General features: G+C 39.1%; 1 long non-coding RNA gene across 2 annotated transcripts in view; it reads left to right on the forward strand.

The window, feature by feature from the left end:
- LOC120435501 overlaps nt 1-18,668 on the forward strand; it is a 40,383-nt gene that overhangs the window by 8,185 nt on the left and 13,530 nt on the right. The window contains exon 3 of one of the 2 annotated variants that reach the window (XR_005609776.1): nt 6,705-6,814. The exons of the other annotated variant lie outside the window; for it this stretch is intronic. This is a non-coding gene — a long non-coding RNA (uncharacterized LOC120435501). Of the gene's footprint in view, nt 1-6,704; nt 6,815-18,668 lie in introns of those variants that run through there. 2 annotated transcript variants of the gene reach the window in all.

Below are 18,668 nucleotides of genomic sequence, written 5' to 3' on the forward strand. Positions count from 1 at the left end.
TTGTTAAACCTATCACCTGTTACAGAGCCACGCTGGAATTCACTGAGCTTCTGAAAGTGACCCATTGTTTCACAAATACTTGTTGAAGCAGTCTGGATGTGTGATTTTAAACACTTGTTGCCATGGAAGTGAATAGAACACCTGAATTCAATGATTTGGATAGGGGAGCTAATACTTTTGAATGCAGTGTATCTATTTATTTATTTATTTTATTTTTATTTTTTAGAGAGAGGGGCAATACATATTAATGAACATTTTAATAAATGTAAATATGCCAGATTATAGCCTTGGGCTAATTTCCATCTGCAGACCCTCTGGCAGGTTGGTGTTAAACACAAATTAGTAAAAACATACAGAGACACTATTTACAGAGACAAAAACAGTCATCACATTATACTAGAACAAACAAATGACAAGAAGAGTGGACACAGAGGACAGTATAGATAACAATAACGGAAACACATCAATTATAATGCACAAACCCCAGTATTGCATATGCCCTGACTGTCATGATATTGCGTTCACCCATTGCACTAACAGTTGTTTCCCTTTTTGTAATACACTAACTCTTTTTCCCGTCCAATATAAAGCATGATTATTAAACATGATCACATGTTTGTGTGTCCCTCAGCCGCCCTTTTAAGTGACTCTTAAAGATGGGTAGACTTGTACTTTCCCTCACTGACAGTGGAAGACTATTCCAGAAGCTCACTCCCTGATATGACAGAGCATTCTGTGAAAAGGTGGTCCGCCTGAATGTCAGTTCACAATCACCTCTAACAGTGGCTCGAGTCAGTCGAGACCCGGCAACACTGCTAGACTTTTGTTTAATAAAATCACTCATTGGTGGAGGCGCCAGACCATGTATAACTTTGTATATTAGACAGGCAGATTTAAATAATTTGAAATTAGTAAAATTTAAAAACTTGTATTTATCTAAAATTTGACAATGGTGATATGAAAAAGGTTTTTTATCTAATATTTTCAATGCTCTTTTGTAGCATACTTCAATTGGCCCAATAGCAGCAGAGCTCGTATAGGACCAACTTACAATATTCAATATGAGCCAGTATCATAGAATGCAGGAATGTAATCGCTGCTGTGTCTGTTAATGATGTGCGGATATGTCTAAAGTTCTGTATATTAACATTTACAGTTTTCACTACTTTTCTAATGTGTTTTTAAAGGATAATTTAGAGTCTAGTAGCACCCCAAATACTTAAATTCCTCAACATTAATTAATTCTTGTGCACCCAAGCAAACTTTTACTGCAGCCACGGTTGTTTTAGGTTTACTAAAAAACATTGATACGGTCTTTTTAAAATTAAGGCACAGGCATGAGTCATTCAGCCATTTTTGTAAATCATGTAATGCCAGTGAAAGCTGATGGGCTGCATCATCAGCAGTTTTGGCTTTATGTAAAAATTACCGTATCATCAGCATACATAATCGTGTCCACATTTTTGCACACATTAGGCAAGTCATTTACATAAAGTGAAAATAACAGGGGGCCTAGAATTGAACCCTGGGGGACACCTTGCGTACAGTAGAGATAGGGTGACTTGCTATTGTTTTCTATCTGATAGATAAGACTGTATCCATTTAACAGTATGATTACTAAAGTTAAATGTCGACAGTCTAGACAAGAGCTTAAGATGATTCACAGTGTCAAACGCACGCTTGAAATCAAGAAAAACAGCCGCAACACAACTGCTCTTGTCTAAGTAAGATTTCACTCTCTCAACAAAAACACAGACAGCCGTTTCAGTTGAATGAAGAGTGCGAAATCCGAATTGCATAGGGTGCAAACCCAGATTGGAGTCATTAAGATGTTTGATGATAGAATTAGCAACCCACTTTTCTGCTATCTTTGAAAAGATAGGGAGTATGCTAATAGGTCGATAATTAGCAGGGTCTGTTTTATCACCCGATTTATAAATTGGTGTAACTTTTGCCACCTTCCAACTCAGAGGAACGACTGCCTGCGTGATTGATAAATTAATAAGATGGGTCACAGGCACCAAAAGACAAGATTTATAATGCTTCAAGAAATTGATATCAAATCCAAACTCATCCCTTGCTTTAGAACTTCTTAATTTAGAGATTATATTTTCTACTTCATTTTCTGTAATTTTCTGAATATTGAACTTTGAATCTGGAGTCTCTCATCACCAGTGATGATTCTTCACAGTCCTAATGTTTGCTGTCTGAAATATTTTGAAATCCTTGGAGAAATTAATAATAAGTACAAGTTGTCACAACAGCAACCACATAAACACAGCAGCCATGCTGGAAGCTGTCTGGAGACGCTGGTGCTGATGACCTTGAACTGGTGATAAGACAAACTGAAATCGGGTAAGGTTTTTAATGTTAAAAATCCCTACCCGGAACGTTTTCCTCACACCATATGGCAGTCTTTTACTTGGCTCAGGACTTTTACAAGCAAGCCTTGACACTTTCAAAGCAGTTACTGTGTTGCTTCTTCAATGAAAAGCAGTATAAAAGTGGATATCGCATCACTTTTAATACATTATGTACTGTGAAGAGGGGCAGTAAAAGGTCATGTTACTGTTCTTTACTGTGTATGTTTGAGTGCAAGCAAACCATAATTATAACCACATCCACACTGCTGACTATACAGCTCTGTGTGAGCTCTCCTTTAATCACTGGATTTGATGATTCAACATAAATCTGTTTATACATTTACTCCTAACCATAAAGCAAAGTAAGATAAAGGAAACAGCAATCTGAAACATAAATGATGTTATTTTTTTCCAAGGTAGAGGTTAGCTGCCCTTTTTTAGGGCAGTATTTAACTTTGAAGTGGCAACCCGGTGTGACAGAATGGAAGGAAATTGCTCGCTTTTAAGCAGGGGACATATTTTGATATTGATTGCAGCCTATCGTTGCTTTTGGAGGAGATTAGCTAAATTACCGTGCCTATAATTGGGACTTGCACTTAAGTAGAACTCCACTGTGGGAGAAGATTTAAAATTCCATTAGTGTCAATGACAGCTAGGCAGTGGGTTTAAGACTGCTCTCATCTGATCAGCGTCCAAAATGTTCAAGGTAATTGATGATGAAAAAATTAGCCTGCCTCTGCAGGGTGATTGATACCAGTGACTTTCTAATTACAGAGCAGCGCCTCCGTAAGAGGCCTCCGCACTTATGCATTGTTGGAAAATCTCTCTTTTTCTCTCGACTCAAAGAACAAGTGACAGGGGATCATAATTTTCATTTATGGTGTACGTATGTGGTCTAATCACACAATGGCTCCTGAGTCATCATAAGACTTTTGCACTCCTTTCATTCCCAACCCCTCGCTTTTTTTATTATGGCATTTAATTTGAGCTAATTGTGTCAGAAACACATAAAATTGCCTCTCCAGCTATTAATGCTTTTCGCCTATAGAGACCTGACTGAATTCTGTACTTATGGACACAATTTTAGATTTTGTAATGGGACTTATAGCCACGTGAAGGACACGTGTTTGACTAACTTACAGATACACTGTCTGATACCTTCAAATTTTCTGCAACATATTAAAGATGAAAATCAATGCTGAAATCATTAACTATTGGAGAGTTTGTTTTTTTTTAAACTGTAGTAATTGTCTATAAACCTGTTCAACAGCACAATTGTCCATACAACGCTGTATTTGATCTTCTTTGGAACACATGAAAGCAAAGTGAATCTTTTTGGATTTTCCACAGTTGGTCAAACAAAACAACACATGAACACTTTGATCTGTGATGCTGAACGTTAGCAAGCGATTGCACTTATTTATTTATTATTTTTTAAAGAGAATTCATGAAATCCCAAAATCTTATATCTTAAAAAGTGCTCAAAATAAAATGTCACTTTTTTTTTTGTCACTGTGGTCTGTTTAAACCCATATGGAAAAGATATATATAAATCTTATAAAGTTTGTATCTGTCTTCTGTGAAACTTGTATGAAAAGCATACAAGAGTGAAAACAGATATAAGATCCCTTGAAAAATTATATAAATGAAACTTGTTTGTTTTGGATATTTACTAAAACAATATATGAAAGTAATGAGAAAGTGGCCACTTTGATGAGTAAATCATGTAAGTTTTTACTATTTCTTTTCCATATGGGAAGATAAGGGACGTATATTTAGGTAGATGCATGCACTGCAACACTGTTCACTTTTATAATAGGTTAGGAAGATTTAAGTTGCTAATTTAATTAGTCACTAAAACATAAATTTCAAGTTTGATCCATGAAGACTTAATATTTCTGCCCAACTCTATTCTGGAGGTCATACCTATCTGTCCAGGGTCCTAAATCAACCAGCTCTATAAATGGAAAGACCTGTAAACACATGTTGCAAAGCTATCCACTTTCTTAATACTGTGACATTGTTTATTGGCTTCGGGCTCTACATTTTGAAGCTTAGACCTTCACCCTCGGCTACTACCAAGTTCATTTTGGCCTGTACCACAAAGCAGGCCATATTAGATACTAGATTTTCAGATAGTGGTCCTAAAGGCACCAACAAATTTCAGAGGTCCATTTTAGTGGCTCAAATTAGTGGAGGTGAGGCATATCTACCACCTAAATTAAAGCCTTAGTATTACTGAAATGTGTGATTTCCTTAAAAAAAAAAAAAAAGAATAAAACAGCGGCCCCCAACATTTTTTGCGCCACGGACCGATTTATGTCCGACAATATTTTCACAGACCGGCCTTTAAGGTGTCATAAATCAGTACCAGTACCAAAAAAAGAAGAAGATTTAAGAAGATATATTCATAACACACAGGAAAAGACCCAGGGAAACTGAGTTAACGATAAAAATGATAAAAAATAACAATAAAAAACACTGAAAAACATACATTTCACACCCAAGCCTCAACTTTCGCTCCCCGGTACCAAACAACGCTGGAATAAAATATTAAATAACTGAATAAAAATGTAATAAAAAACTAATAAAGTTAACTACCATCCATAAAAGAAAAAAACATATGAACTCAACAAAGTAGTGATTGCCAAAGTGTGTGTAGCAGGTACCCTGGTGGGCCATGATCCATCCACTGATCTTGAACGTGTCCTGTACCTTGTCAATAATGTGTCTTCTCCTTCCCCTCATCCCTAACTGATCACTGCCCCTCTGTGAGCTCAGTTTCCCCTTCACACCGTCACCAAATGCTTTGTCTTATTGTTGGTGATTTCTCTGTAATACTGTAGAATTCTACCCCAGAACATAAAGCACTGAATAGTACTGAATAGCGGGAATGTCCAAAAAGGGCAGGTACTGAAAGTAAAGCTGGAGAATATCAACAACAAGCAAACTGTAAGAACATGAAGTTGTTTTATTAGTTCTAGTAATCACATTCGATTAAAGGTTAGGTGAACCACAGTTGAACTTCAGATTTCAGAAGGGGCCATTGCATTCGTAAGGTTGGGAATGGCTGCCACGGAGGACAAGCTTCATAAATATGCTTTTTAATGCTGTGGATCTGGGTGTGTTAACAGCATACTGAATGGGGGAATATAGAGCACTGAAAGAACAGAGAGAACTGATGTGCTTTCATCATATCTGCATATAATATTTGTGTAAAATGTGCAACCTGATTATTACATTACAAAGAATAAGACTAAGATGTGATCACTTACTAAATTCTCCCACTTATTGTTTATCCCCTAAGTCAGAGCACATTGCTGACATTTCTATAATGTAAAAGATGTGTGATTAAAGCGAGTGGAGTAAATTGTTTCAAAGAAACAAACTCAAGCTATTTGCTCGGTTTCTTTTTCTAGTGCTTTGGTTATGACAGTCACAAGATCTCTGTCCCCATTATTCGCGATCTTCTCCACCGCCGCCGCCACCACCGCGAGAGAACAAGGTCTCATATCCTGCTTTATTTCACACTTCACTTGCCATATTCTCCAGCAAGCAGGACCTCCGACTCATCAGAGCCACAGACCGGCCCCGAGAAATGTTATGCAAATGTTTCCGCGGTGTGTGGAAAGTGAAGAGGAGGGGAATCATATCTACTCCTGCACTAGATTTCTTTTAAAGGGCAAACAGTTTCCTCAATGAGACAGTAATGAAACATCTTTAAAAAAAACTGGACTGAATTTGAGAAAAGTGCCAGCAGGGCAGCAAGGTGAAGTGAAAAACAAAGAAGCTGAATCAACCCTGTAGCTGTGGGACTTAAAAGGTGAAATATGGCTGTACGGCTTCGCATAGCAGCAACTAAGAGGTAAAGGCAATAAATTTGATAAATAATGAATGCAATGCCATTTGTCCCTACTGGTGAACTCAGTTTCACCCCAATGGCAGATTTTAACATCAACCCCAGCACACCTTTAACCACTTTGACATCAATAAAATATTGACAGTAAGAGCAAACTACATGGTTAAATATTTACCGGTGGAGTGTTTGGACATGGTGTGATGTTAACTGATGAGGACTTGAGAGGTCAGCGAATGCCACCACATCCTGTATTACTGACCGAAAATGTGTTTCCCAGGCAGATTTCTTTTTAGCCCTGTGACATGATACTACACATACATAAATGTCACAGAATGCCATGTATTACTACGTCCTGTCATTTATCGCTGACATTTTCAGCATGTTCTTTGGCTCCCAGTTGATACTGTGCCGGTTAAATGTGCCTTTTTTATGCTTTGAAACACTGGACTGATCTGATCCTTTTTATTGCCCTTGGCATCCAGACAGCGGGAAATGAGAGTAAATTGAATCAGTGTTGTGAGTGACAGAAGCATTATGGTCCGGGCTTGGCCATCAGGAGCCGAACTTGCAACAGGAAAGACGGAGAGAGATAAATCGCAGGGGCTTTGTAGCTCGAATCCTTTAAGGTACACACCAGTGAGACTGGCAAACAAATACAAACGCATCCTTGTGTCTTCAGCCAAATTGGAAAAAAATAAATTAAACACACAATTCTGCAGTTTAAGTAATCCACTCCTGACAGTGGATGGATGCAGCCATGCAGGGATTTTAGACCCTTTTGATCACATCACCCGTAAAAATAACTACAGTATAATAAAAGTAATGATGATGTATTTTAGTATTATTTTGACATTATCTTCTAATGTAATCTTTACCAAGTCGTCTACTGCAGACAGGATAGAGTGAAAAATGTGCAGTGTTGTTGATATCTTAAAGTGCTCCAACAGCGTGGCTTGTCATTAATCGCTATTCTGTGGCAGAAAGAAGACATTTCATGGCACAAATCAGTGATCCAGACTTAAAACACACTTTAACTGAAATATAGCAAACATGCAAACTGTTCTGGTAATGCAGGGGTGATGTTGTGAAGTGTCTGTTTATTTTTATTTGGTCTCTAAATAGACAAAAACGTTTACTAAATCACTAGCGATTATTAGCTAACTTTAGCTTTTTGAGCCACCAGTCTGCTGGTGCATCGCTAGTTGCGAAAAAAATAAAGGAGCTACTTTATTATTTCTAATTGTTAAAGATTTCTATTCATGTTCTGGGCTTCAATGTTTGTTTACGAACTCTATTCAGTCTGAACATTTTTATAAATTGATACAGATCAGTTTATGCATTTTATCAGTTGGTAAATTCAGTTTTACTGTAACATTTAACTTTTGGGGGAAGGTCTGAGAGAGGACAGACAAGGAGAGAGGATGAAGACAGCACAGAGAGAAAAATAAACAGGTAAGAACAGTCTAAACACATGCAATTAGTGGGTTACATCAACTGGTGATTCTATGTTGCCTATAGGTGAGTGCCAAAATGTCAAAAGACTAACACAGACCATTCACAACCTGTCCAGGGTGAATCCCACGTCTCGCGCTATGGCAGCTGGGATAGCCCCTTCATGAAGCGTGAGAAGGATAAACGGAAGAGGATGGATGGATTATTTCACAGGCAATTCATTCAACTTTGTGTTCTTCCCAGTTGCACAGTTAAAAATATCAGTGGATGCTACAAAGACCATATTTATTGATGTGAATTGTACATTTGGCAGGATTCATATCACTAAATGTGGCTTGAACAGGATGGCTGCTACTATATTAATGTGACAGGCTACAAATCTATTCTCTGCTCTTGGATTTGGGATAAGTGACGATGCTCTGTGCTGAGTCTGCACAATAAAGGCACAGTTTGTATGAACCAAAAAACTTTAATATAAAAGAAGCTCTCTGACCACTTGCTCCTTGTATATGACGTGTCTGTCACGATCCTGGGTCCTTTTGACCCAGCGTTTTGTGTTTTCTACCAGTGTCATTTTGGTTCTGTTCTTCCTCCGGTTTAGTGTTGTTCTGTTCTGCCGTCTACCCTGTGTTAAGTCGCGTTGCTAGTCTGTGTCTTTGTGTGTATGTGTTTCCTGTTTTATTGTGACGGTCTGTGTCTTATCTCAGTGTGTTCAGTTTACTCTTCCCCTGTCTCGTCAGGTCTGATTACTCCCAGCTGTGCCCTCCTTTTGTGTCTCATTCCCTCGTTATCCTTCTGTGTATTTAAACCTCGTGTCTGCCTCTGTTAGTTGCTGTTTCGTCTGTGTTATTCCCCTCCAGTTTCCTGCGTATTCTGGCCGCATTATTCTCCCTGCATCTCCGTTTCATGTTTCAAGGTTTCAGGTTTGTTTTTTGCTTAGCTTTTCCCAGTTTAGTTCATTCTTAGGTTTTGGGTTTTCGCCCACCTCTTCTCCGTTTGTGTCATCCTTTGGTTATTAAAGCTCGCTCACCACTTAAGCAGTCTGCATCTTGGGTCCTTATCTACACTCCACACGTCTGCCACATCGGACGTGACAGTGTCAGTGTGAGTTATTGAAAAATGCTACTTTAAGTGCTTGATAATTTGGTGGATTTCCTGTTCCAATGTTTCTTCTTTCTCCTCACAAATTGTTATTTAAGTTATTTTGAAAAATTTGGTCAACATGATCGAGACTTTGCCTCAGATTTGATAACTCAAGGCTCCACCCTAAAACTGGTGTATTATATTCAAATCTGTGATTATTCATTCTGAATTACTCTTAGACACTGCAGTAGGTCATCCGGCTATTAAAGCTGCTTTTGAAGATAACATAGTTTTTACCTAACTGAAATGAGGTTTGCAAATGTGAAAACTGTTGACTACAAGTATCATATTCCTTTAATATTAAATGCAAGGCACTGTATGCAGGACGTTACGACTGTGAGCTGATCAGCCCTCAAACTCTGAACCTAGACTCACCCCCTAATAAATATACCAATTGTATAAATTTGAAAATCCTAGTGATTTTCAGAAAGGTTGACCTCTGACCTTCAGTCAAGGTCACTAGGATTCATATTCGTCTTAGATTTTTAGTAGATGCATTAATGGGTGACATCTTTCTGGATTTATCGGGTTTAAAAGATTGTCAGAAAACTTGACCTCTGACCTTGACCTTAAGGTTAAGGTTGGTGAGATTCGAACTAGTTCAAGATTTTTAGTAAATAAACCCTTGGTATCAATGTAAAACTCCTACATTGCCTCATTTTGAGTTATCATATTCATTACCTGATCTACGTTTCATGGCTGAAGGGTAAAAATGGGTCAAATCTGGTAAAGACAGACTTTTAAAATCTTTGTCAGTGGTTTTCTAACTTATACTCTGTAGTTTCTGCCCATCCTGATCCTGACTAAAATATCTCTTGGACAATAGTCACTCATTCTTGTGTAGGCAATCATTGTCCTTGAGTGATTGACAATGTTGACCCAGCTTTAGTGGAATGATGCACTTTTATAGTGTAATAATGGGGGAATTTTCCAATTCACGACTTTTATATTTGTGTTTCTGAGTAACATGTTTCATTAGCTTTTGATTAGACTACTGATACTCAGTACAAATGTCAACTTTTCCCTCACAATGACAGTTAAACTCTTTTACAATCATTATGTTAACATTTTATTTGTCTACTCATTTTCTCTGCAAGCCAAAAGATTAAAAAAGTCTCTGCACACTTAAATGACTAGATGGAATAATTGGGAAATATGATTCATTCTATTTATTCCCTATGGAATTCCATATAATTAATATTCATTGCATAGATTTTGAAATAATGTTTTACTCTCCATATAATTTAATTGGAAATGGTTTGATTCTGACTTTTTTATCCAACTTTTGTCCCATATAGTTTCTTTGTATTCAGATCTAATTAAAACTCAATCATGGTAATAAATAAGCTGTGGACTTTATTTTCATGTGGACCTTTTACTATCGCAGCTTCCCTCTAACACAGCATGACTCATTTTTTATTTCTTAATTGATGGCACTTCATACCTACTTAATATTCACTTATATTACAGTTTATGTGTGAACACAATGTTACTAAATGGACCATGTTCGAAAAGCTCATTATTCAGACTACTGTACAGAAACTAAACACTTGTCTGAGACAGCAAAGAAGGGGGGAAAGTACTGCAGAGAATGTAATCTAAAGGTCAGCTATTAATTCATTTCTCCCTTGGGACACAACTGCCAAGGTCATGCAGCACCATGGCCTTGAGTATTTCTCACCTCTGAAGCAAATGAGCACCGTGTCATCTTACATTGGGACCCGATGGCTTTTATTTTCTCAAAAGCTCCATCCGGCTGTCACAGCGTACACTCTGAGTAAAGCAGTCTTTTCCTGCACCTTTGCAGGATCTGCTGTGGGACTGCTGAGCACCAGGTTAAACTACACAAACTACTGTTTGAGTACTTTGTGCTTTCCAAGGATGTTGCTATTGGAAATTGTCTGGATTTCACATGAAAAAAGTCTCTCTCGTCTTAATAGTTAGTAATCCCCATGCACATTTTTCACTTCAGCCTGCCAGTCGGTGAACTAATGTTAAAGCTCTCAAAGCTCCAGATATTGCAACTATAAACAAAAGACATTTGCTGGGAAAGAATTTACAGTTGGAATATTTATCCAAATATTTATTTCATTCATACTAGTTGTGGGTTCGGGAAGGATATGCCAGTAAAACTGTGATTTCAAGGGAAAAGAAAAGCAAACAAACAAGAATGTGTTTTGTTATAGTCCCATTTCACCTTGGTATCTGAGGGGAAGATTAGAAGGAATATATCAGGGAAGCAATAAACTCATTTCTGGATACCAAACATGCATACAGCCCCACAGATAAAGCCGTGAGGATGTATTCAATATTTAAAGGAGCAATATCTGCACCCAAAAATGACTATATTTGCAACAAATAAAACAGTTAGCAAAACCAAGGATTCAAAATTAACTTTGTCAATATTTGCATGTTTCGTGTACCAGTTTGTACCTTTTCTGCATATGTTTATGTTGGAAATCTCTTTACTTATATAAAGAAAATGCAACTGAAGCTGAAGTATGGCCAGGCTCTAATTCCACATATTATCTAATTGTACTGTCCCACAACATATTGCAGAATTATTTAATCAGACCACTCATTAAAGCTGCACTCATACAAGGAAAACAGTGGCTGGAGACCCAAAGTATTGGAACTGTATACAATGAACTTGCGATGTTGTTGCCTTTGACATGACAGGGACAAGGTCCTCAAGTACTCACAGTCAGATGCCGTTTTCAAAGTGACTTAAGTACAGGGTGGGCCATTTATATGGATACACCGTATTAACATGGGAATGGTTGGTGATATTAAAGTCCTGTTTGTGGCACATTAGTATATGTGAGGGGGCAAACTCCTCAAGATGGGTGGTGACCATGGTGGCCATTTAGAAGTCGGCCATCTTGGATACAACTTTTGTTTTTCAATAGGAAGAGGGCCATGTGACACATCAAACTTATTGGTAATGTCACAAGAAAAACAATGGTGTGCTTGGTTTCAACGTAACTTTATTCTTTCATGAGTTATTTACAAGTTTCTGACCACTTATAACATGTGTTCAATGTGCTGCCCATTGTGTTGGATTGTCAATGCAACCCTTTCTCCCACTCTTCACACACTGATAGCAACACCGCAGGAGAAATGCCAGCACAGGCATCCAGTAGCCGTAGTTTCAGGTGCTGCACATCTCGTATCTTCACACCATAGACAATTGCCTTCAGATGACCCCAAAGATAAAAGTCTAAGGGGTCAGATCGGGGAGACCTTGGGGGTCATTCAACTGGCCCACGACGACCAATCCACTTTCCAGGAAACTGTTCATCTAGGAATGCTCGGACCTGGCACCCATAATGTGGTGGTGCACCATCTTGCTGGAAAAACTCAGGGAACGTGCCAGCTTCAGTGCATAAAGAGGGAAACATCATCATGTAGCAATTTCAAATATCCAGTGGCCTTGAGGTTTCCATTGATGAAGAATGGACCCACTATCGTTGTACCCCATATACCACACCAAACCATCACTTTTGTTGTTCCAATAGTCTTGGAGGGATCCATCCAATGTGGGTTAGTGTCAGACCAATAGCGGTGGTTTTGTTTGTTAACTTCACCATTCACACAAAAGTTTGCCTCATCACTGAACAAAATCTTCTGCGTGAACTGAGGGTCCTGTTCCAATTTTTGGTTTGCCCATTCTGCAAATTCTGTGCGCCGATCTGGGTCATCCTCGTTGAGATGCTGCAGTAGCTGGAGTTTGCGGTGAGTGCTATGCTGTGGGCTCTTGCTGAATGAAGCTAGGACAGCCACTGATGTTTCTTCATTAGTGACAGTTTTCTTGCGTCCACATTTTGGCAAATCCAACACTGAACCAGTTTCACGAAACTTAGCAAGCAGTTTGCTGACTGTAGCATGGGAGATGGGTGGTCTCGTAGGGTGTCTTGCATTGAAATCTGCTGCAATGACCCGGTTACTGCGTTCACCAGATATCAACGCGATTTCGATCCGCTCCTCACGTGTTAACCTCTTCGACATGGCAATGGCTGTGAACAAAGAGAAACTTGTAAATAACTCATGAAAGAATAAAGTTACGTTGAAACCAAGCACACCATTGTTTTTCTTGTGACATTACCAATAAGTTTGATGTGTCACATGGCCCTCTTCCTATTGAAAAAAAAAAAGTTGTATCCAAGATGGCCGACTTCTAATTGGCCACCATGGTCACCACCATCTTGAGAGTTTGCCCCTCACATATACTAATGTGCCACAAACAGGACTTTAATATCACCAACCATTCCCATGTTAATACGGTGTATCCATATAAATGGCCCACCCTGTACATCAAGACATCGATAACCAACAGTAAGACAGAGTCAGTTTGCAACTGAGTAGATGCAATCTGTTTATGTTGATATGTCGATTAACTGGGACAAGTTGCCACAAATCGAAATTTTGTTGCTGTTTATGCAAATGCGGAAATTCACTCAGAATTTCATCTTTTTTCAAGCAAAATATTATAAGTTATATGGTGACTGCAAACTGACATTTGTGCTCAGCAACCTTGTTGTTATATATGAATTAGTGCTGTCAGCGTTAATCTCGTTAAAATGACATTAACGCCATAACCTCATTAATGAGGCAAATCTCCATGCATGGGGCTGCACGGCGTCAATGCGTTAGCGCGGTTAGCTCGTTAATGTGTTAGCACCGTGCAGCCCATGCACGGGGCAATCCGCATTAACTCGCTAATGGAGATTTGCTGTGTTAATGCGGTCATGGCATTAACGTCATTTTAACACTGACCAATGAGTGCAACTCATTAGAGCATTTGAGTCAAACGGTTGGCTGATGGTATTATGGCTATATTCATATTAGTGCTTTTAGAGTGGCTCAAATTGTTGGCAATCTGACTGCATTTTTGGATAAGAAGGCAATTATTTGCAAACCTTCATCAGTCTGTCTGAATCAGACAGTAATTGCTGAGGGCACTGAATTTTAACCTCTGCGTGACCAAAGTTCACTGGAAGTAAACGCAGTCCGTCACCAAATGTGGAAAACTTTGATGCGATCGCTGCGATGCTGTGGGAGATTGCTGTACTTTAATTACTCATGTGACTGAGCCAAAAGAGCGTCTGTCTGGAAAAACCAAAACATCTTGATTAAATGGGGGTAGAGAAAAACAAATATCAAAAGTTAAACCTCATGTCCAAATACATTTCAACGTACAGGTTCTTAATGTCGTTGGACTTTCTCCTGAACCAGAGGAAAGGAGAAGACGCTGTGCTGCTGTTGAACGAGATCAGAACACTGAAAAATCAAAGACGGTGTCATTAACTCGACCAAGGAGGTACGGCTGATTGGTTCATTTTGTCTGTATGTTAGTAGGATAAGAAAAAAGTTATGGTCCAATTTGCATTAAGATTTTTGCCAGAAGTTGGAACAACTTTTCTTTTCTACTGTTGGCAAAGATGAACATTTGGCATATTCTCAGAAATAGATATCAAAGTGGGCGAAAAAGAGCCACTCTGTCTTGATTCTGAGCCCCTTATTGTTCTTTTGTGTTCTACAAAAATATAAACCAAAGTGGGACCAATTAAAACACTGACCTAAGGATGGCACTGGATCTAAAGTTAATTGCTCACCGGTTTAATGATTCACCCTCTGGCGTTTTTGAATATGTGTGTCAAATGGCCTTTGATATTTCACTAAAAACCATAAATGTGTACCTCCTGGTGGCACAAGCAGACACGTCAGGGAAAGTCTGTTCAATTCATCATCTGGGGACAAGTGAATGTCTGCATGACATTTTGTGGCAATCCATCCCAGAACTGCTGAGATATTTTTGTATTAAGCTAAAATATGGGCTGACCAGCAACCCTGTCCATATGGCCATGCTGTTAAGTAAAAAAACCCCAAAAAGGTTGTCAACACAACCACCCTTGGGGACTTTAACAGCATGATATTTTGACATTTAATATTCAATCCTGAGATAGCTTTATTAAAACATCTTGAGCACAGGTTCGCCTTCAATATAGACCATGCAATGACTTGTTTGTCCAGCAGTCAATTGGGAGTTAGTAAGAATCCAGCTTTAAATGGTGGATAATGAATTAGACTGCAATATTAAGATCCTGTGCTCAGTCTTTACCCATATTTCGCAAATCACCACCAAAATCACATCAGCAACTTAAGAAGCATGTGCAGTTTAGAACTGGAGAGAGATTTCTTTGAAGGAAGTGACATTTGCACACCAGCAGCTTTCCAGATCAGAGCTTGAGGTGATACACCTGCAAATAAGCTGAAAGTGTGTCTGTTTGCACTCCCTGCCAGTGACTAAGCCTGTGAAGTAATCTTGTTACGACTGTAAAAAGCTGGAATGGAGCTACTTGTATCTGAGTTTGGCTGCAGAACATGATCTCTTAAAAACTTTCCATGGCAGCTTGCCTTGATAAGTAGTTTAGTGTTAGAGTGAAAAACTAAAGTATCCCAGCAAACGTACCTCCACTAACTGCACATCTGTGGATGGTCGGAGGAAGCCAGAGCATCCAGAGAAAACATGCAAACAAACAGAGTTCAAACCCAGGATCTTCTTGCTGTAAGGCAACAGTATTACCCACTGCACACTGTGATGCCTGCAAACCATCCCCAAAACAATATTTTTAAGACAGACAAAACCTTTTGTGAAAAATGCCGGATCACAACCCAGCTAACCGAAACCTACCCTAGTTCCTTAAATGCATAGCAACATGGCTTGGTCCGCCAGAACAACATCTAAACTCAGAGGAACAGTGTCCAGCAGCATGACTGAGTAAAGGAGTGAGACTGGTTTGAAGATGCACATATTTGTTTGATTTGCATCATTTAAAACGATTGTTTTCTCCATTTTTTGATTGCCACAACTTGAAGAATAATTTAATAAAAAACAAAGATTACATACACTGATTGTCTAAGATTAGAGTTAGGGTTTGGATTGGGGTCATCACCGATGATGATTCAGACCTTAGAGCAGGGGTGTCGAACTCCGGCCTCGAGGCCCGGTGTCCTGCAGGTTTTTGATATCACCCTGGGTCAACACACCTGAATCAAATGATTAGTTCATTACCAGGCTTCTGGAGAACTTCAAGACATGTTGAGGAGGTAATTTAGTCATTTAAATCAGCTGTGTTGGATCAAGGACACATCTAAAACCTGCAGGATACCGGCCCTCGAGGCCTGGAGTTCAATATCTGTGGCTTAGAGGGTTAAGCAGCCTTAGTCACACATTTAGCTAATAGAAAAGTAGAAGCAGTCGATATTAAAGCACAATATTAGTGCTTTTAGAACTTACTGGCCTAATGCATCTGTCTACTCAGTACCAAAGCCAAACCAAAGCAGAAACTAAAGCAATGATCTAAAAGCTTTAGAGTTGGGTGCTAACTATCTTTGGGTTTGCCACTATGGGACATGTTTACAGGCCATTTGGTCCGTTGTTATTTGTAAAAACGGCCATTAGAGCTACTTTAATCTTTGGAATTAGCATTGTATAATTGGCATCTGCATCTTGTTTAAGTCATTTGTGGTGCTGTGGCATATCTGTTTGGCTGCCAAATTCCTTTTGATCATCACCACCTGAGACGCATTTTGCTTTCTTTGCAGCAGGAACATATTCATAATCCAAGAACCCTCTGTGGAACTGCTATTTCTCAGTGTGCTTGACATTATTGTTGTGTGTGACATTATCTTGTTGTGTACCATTAAGCTCTCATAGGTTGATTCGTCAACACATTGTAATGTGCCAAGTTTAAAAGCACGAAGCCTGGGAGGACATGCATGAGAATAATAAAAGGACCGAGGGGGACGTTAAGTCACCCATCTATTAATTGCACTGACTGTTGTGTGCAGCTTGACATTATGGAAGCGAGAGCTGGTACACAGCCAGACGACAACAACCAAAGTGAAGAGAGCGCATTAGCTTTAAAAGAAAAATGCATTAGATAACGTTCACTGTAATACTGAGAGAGCAGTCGGCACTTGAAATTCATCTTATGACTTGTGACAGCTGTACTGCATCACCCAGGAGAAATCAAAGGTTGCTATCTAAACTCTTTTATTAGCTTTTGATAGTAGCAAACCAGACTACAGGAGTTACACAGAAGCCTCTCTGTCAACGTGACGCCCTTATGAGATATTCATGCTGAATTGAATCTATTATTCACTATTTACATAATTGATCGGATTGTCTGCAGGCTGTATTAATAGAAAGTGACAGTTCTTAAAATGAGAGGTTTCACAGGGTCCAGGAAGATGAGCAGCTGAGTTGCGACTTATTTAAGAGGCACACACGCACACCCCTCCCGTGGTCTCTGAGTTGGACGCCAACAAGACCAGTCTAGAGCTCTGACGAACAAATCGAGTTAGGTAAATCACCACCTGTACCCCACCAACGAGATGATTTCAGGCTCAGAGTGAGCCAGCTCCGGCGTCGTTTGTCTTCCTCCTCTTGTTTCCCTGAGATGGCTGGGATTAAATGGGCTGTATTTATCATCAGTGACAATTGTAAGAGATACGGTCTACCTGTCACAGTGGGAGACACTTTGATAAAGTCAAACCAAACAAATAATACACCTTCATCCTGCTTGGACTTGACAGTGAGTCACACGAGCAGATTTACAATAGACGACAGAGAAAGTGGTTACTCAAACCACTGCTGCTTCGGACGCTCCATAAAAAATGTGATAATTTCTGCTGCGTCTGTTTATCACGCTCTCTCTGTCCAGAGGTTGGGCTCCAGATTTGATTCTTTGTGCCTTTTCCTACATTTTACCTACAATAAAGAGGCACAAACTGCCACATGCGAGCACACTCTGACAGCAGCAGTGTTAGTGGAAGAGGGAGACCTTTCATGGCTAATTAGTGCGGGCAGCTGTCAGAACGGTAATGGCAGAGATTTGAAAGTTTTGATACTCTGGTCATATTTATGGTTTTGCAGCTCGCTTTGTTCTCTCGGGTATTATTGGGTTGCCGTGGACGGCTGTGGAGAGAAGGAGGCGAGGAGAGGGGAACATCAGATTTCCTCTCCTCACACTGGATGTGACCACATTAATTATAGATCTTGGGAAGCAGCAGTTACATTCGTTTGGCATATTTTTAGAAAACGAGAGGCTGATTTATTTCTTTAATCAAGACGACAGGTGTCAGCTCATTTCAGGAAAAAGATACTGAAAGCTGCTTAAAGTTGTCAGACGATGACATTTTGAGCCGGCTGAGGTGTGAAGTGTCTATTTGGGAACGCTTGCCTAAAGCTAAAGGTGGACCTTCCACACTGTGGGATTTAAATTACTATGAATAGCACTTGTGATATACGGTACAATTAAAAAATGTGTTCACCAGATGTGTTCAAATACTGGCACAAATCTGATGACCTCTAACTCAGGCCATAAAGCCCCATTACCAGTTAATCTTCCGGTGCATTGTGCCAGACAAGGGGTTAAATGTAAATGTAATCAATTATATTTAATGAAGTATTTAACTCATGTATAATATTACTATACTTCAATTTATTTAATGTATATCTACATCATGCTAGAAATACATGATTTCTAAAAACTTTTAATTTACTACATTTTGAGGGCAAATATTGTAATTTGCAAGAAGTGATGTTTATTTAGGATTTTCAGGTAATCATTGTTCTTAATTCTTTTTTGCAATACTACGGGTACCCAGCAGTATTTCATATTATTTTTAGTGATATTCATGTGAGTGAATCAGCAGTTATCTGGTCATTAAGTCTGACGTCATTAGCCGTGTCTGGGCCCAAACTCACACAGTCACTGCGGCATCACTGAGAGTTACAAACTGTCTAAATTCTTTCATCTGTAATAAAATGATCAGCGTTGCTG

Source organism: Oreochromis aureus, linkage group 22, assembly GCF_013358895.1.
Source record: "Oreochromis aureus strain Israel breed Guangdong linkage group 22, ZZ_aureus, whole genome shotgun sequence".
Taxonomy (NCBI): Eukaryota; Metazoa; Chordata; class Actinopteri; order Cichliformes; family Cichlidae; genus Oreochromis; species Oreochromis aureus.